General features: G+C 43.4%; 1 non-coding gene and 9 pseudogenes across 1 annotated transcript; all 10 read left to right on the top strand.

Annotated features, from left to right (window-relative positions):
* Window positions 1-28: 28 nt before the first annotated feature.
* Window positions 29-147, top strand: LOC148418457 (5S ribosomal RNA; annotated as a pseudogene).
* Window positions 148-260: 113 nt separating this feature from the next.
* LOC148418456 (5S ribosomal RNA) lies at window positions 261-379 on the top strand (annotated as a pseudogene).
* Window positions 380-492: 113 nt separating this feature from the next.
* LOC148418455 (5S ribosomal RNA) lies at window positions 493-611 on the top strand (annotated as a pseudogene).
* A 113-nt stretch (window positions 612-724) lies between these two features.
* Window positions 725-843, top strand: LOC148418454 (5S ribosomal RNA; annotated as a pseudogene).
* A 113-nt stretch (window positions 844-956) lies between these two features.
* Window positions 957-1,075, top strand: LOC148418453 (5S ribosomal RNA; annotated as a pseudogene).
* Window positions 1,076-1,188: 113 nt separating this feature from the next.
* On the top strand, window positions 1,189-1,307 carry LOC148418452 (5S ribosomal RNA). Its single transcript, XR_015866723.1, has one exon. It is a non-coding gene; the product is annotated as a 5S ribosomal RNA (ribosomal RNA).
* Window positions 1,308-1,622: 315 nt separating this feature from the next.
* LOC148418451 (5S ribosomal RNA) lies at window positions 1,623-1,741 on the top strand (annotated as a pseudogene).
* A 113-nt stretch (window positions 1,742-1,854) lies between these two features.
* Window positions 1,855-1,974, top strand: LOC148418450 (5S ribosomal RNA; annotated as a pseudogene).
* A 113-nt stretch (window positions 1,975-2,087) lies between these two features.
* On the top strand, window positions 2,088-2,206 carry LOC148418449 (5S ribosomal RNA; annotated as a pseudogene).
* Window positions 2,207-2,319: 113 nt separating this feature from the next.
* On the top strand, window positions 2,320-2,438 carry LOC148418448 (5S ribosomal RNA; annotated as a pseudogene).
* Window positions 2,439-2,500: the final 62 nt, after the last annotated feature.

The following is a 2,500-nucleotide window of genomic DNA, read 5'->3' as shown; positions in this document are numbered from 1 at the left end:
AAAGCAAGACTTTTTAGTTTTTGTGACAGCCAACGGCCATACTACCCTGAGAATGCCCGATCTCGTCTGATCTCGGAAGCTTAGCAAGGTTGGGCCTGATTAGTACTTGGATGGGAGACCGCCTGGGAATAACAGGTGCTGTAAGCTTTTACACATTTTCCAAATAGGACCAGAGATATCTCTTACAAATTGGTTTGTTTTAAATGGTTCACACCCTTCTTTTGCCTCTTATAAAGCAAGACTTTTTAGTTTTTGCGACAGCTTACGGCCATACTACCCTGAGAATGCCCGATCTCGTCTGATCTCGGAAGCTTAGCAAGGTTGGGCCTGATTAGTACTTGGATGGGAGACCGCCTGGGAATAACAGGTGCTGTAAGCATTTACACATTTTCCAAATAGGACCAGAGATATCTCTTACAAATTGGTTTGTTTTAAATGGTTCACACCCTTCTTTTGCCTCTTATAAAGCAAGACTTTTTAGTTTTTGTGACAGCTTACAGCCATACTACCCTGAGTACGCCCGATCTCGTCTGATCTCGGAAGCTTAGCAAGGTTGGGCCTGATTAGTACTTGGATGGGAGACCGCCTGGGAATAACAGGTGCTGTAAGCTTTTACACATTTTCCAAATAGGACCAGAGATATCTCTTACAAATTGGTTTGTTTTAAATGGTTCACACCCTTCTTTTGCCTCTTATAAAGCAAGACTTTTTAGTTTTTGTGACAGCTTACGGCCATACTACCCTGAGAATGCCCGATCTCGTCTGATCTCGGAAGCTTAGCAAGGTTGGGCCTGATTAGTACTTGGATGGGAGACCGCCTGGGAATAACAGGTGCTGTAAGCTTTTACACATTTTCCAAATAGGACCAGAGATATCTCTTACAAATTGGTTTGTTTTAAATGGTTCACACCCTTCTTTTGCCTCTTATAAAGCAAGACTTTTTAGTTTTTGTGACAGCTTACGGCCATACTACCCTGAGAATGCCTGATCTCGTCTGATCTCGGAAGCTTAGCAAGGTTGGGCCTGATTAGTACTTGGATGGGAGACCGCCTGGGAATAACAGGTGCTGTAAGCTTTTACACATTTTCCAAATAGGACCAGAGATATCTCTTACAAATTGGTTTGTTTTAAATGGTTCACACCCTTCTTTTGCCTCTTATAAAGCAAGACTTTTTAGTTTTTGTGACAGCTTACGGCCATACTACCCTGAGAACGCCCGATCTCGTCTGATCTCGGAAGCTTAGCAAGGTTGGGCCTGATTAGTACTTGGATGGGAGACCGCCTGGGAATACCAGGTGCTGTAAGCTTTTACACATTTTCCAAATAGGACCAGAAATGTCTCTTACAAAATGATTTGTTTTAACTGGTTCAAACCCTTCTTTTATAACCGCTTACGGCCATACTACCCTGAGAACGCCAGATCTCGCCTGATCTCGGAAGCTTAGCAAGGTCGGACCTGTTTAGTACTTGGACTCGGAGACCGCCTGGGACTACCAGGTGCTGTAAGCTTTTACACATTTTCCAAATAAGACCAGAGATATCTCTTACAAATTGGTTTGTTTTAAATGGTTCACACCCATTTTTTGCCTCTAATAAAGCATGAATTTTTAGTTTCTGTAAGCGCTTACGGCCATACTACCCTGAGGACGCCCGATCTCGTCTGATCTCGGAAGCCTAGCAAGGTCGGGCCTGGTTAGTACTTGGATGGGAGACCGCCTGGGAATACCAGGTGCTGTAAGCTTTTACACATTTTCCAAATTGGACCAGAGATATCTCTTACAAATTCGTTTGTTTTAAATGGTTCACACCCTTCTTTTGCCTCTTATAACGCATGAATTTTTAGTTTTTGTAACCGCTTACGGCCACACTACCCTGACAACGCCCGATCTCGTCTGATCTCGGAAGCTTAGCAAGGTCGGGCCTGTTTAGTACTTGGACTCGGAGACCGCCTGGGAATACCAGGTGCTGTAAGGTTTTACACATTTTCCAAATAGGACCAGAGATATCTCTTACAAATTGGTTTGTTTTAAATGGTTCACACCCTTCTTTTGCCTCTTATAAAGCAAGACTTTTTAGTTTTTGTGACAGCTTACGGCCATACTACCCTGAGAATGCCCGATCTCGTCTGATCTCGGAAGCTTAGCAAGGTTGGGCCTGGTTAGTACTTGGATGGGAGACCGCCTGGGAATAACAGGTGCTGTAAGGTTTTACACATTTTCCAAATAAGACCAGAGATATCTCTTACAAATTGGTTTGTTTTAAATGGTTCACACCCTTTTTTTGCCTCTTATAAAGTATGAATTTTTAGTTTTTGTAAGCGCTTACGGCCATACTACCCTGAGGACGCCCGATCTCGTCTGATCTCGGAAGCCTAGCAAGGTTGGGCCTGGTTAGTACTTGGATGGGAGACTCCCTGGGAATACCAGGTGCTTTAAGCTTTTACACATTTTCCAAAAAGGGACCAGAGATATCTCTTACAAATTCGTTTGTTTTAAATGGT

Source organism: Hippichthys cyanospilos, chromosome 9 (assembly GCF_059441005.1).
Source record: "Hippichthys cyanospilos isolate Australia breed blue-spotted pipefish chromosome 9, RoL_Hcya_1.0, whole genome shotgun sequence".
NCBI classification, from domain to species: domain Eukaryota; kingdom Metazoa; phylum Chordata; class Actinopteri; order Syngnathiformes; family Syngnathidae; genus Hippichthys; species Hippichthys cyanospilos.
The sequence above is the reverse complement of the archived record's forward strand: the minus strand, read 5'-3'. Positions and strand labels throughout refer to the sequence as shown.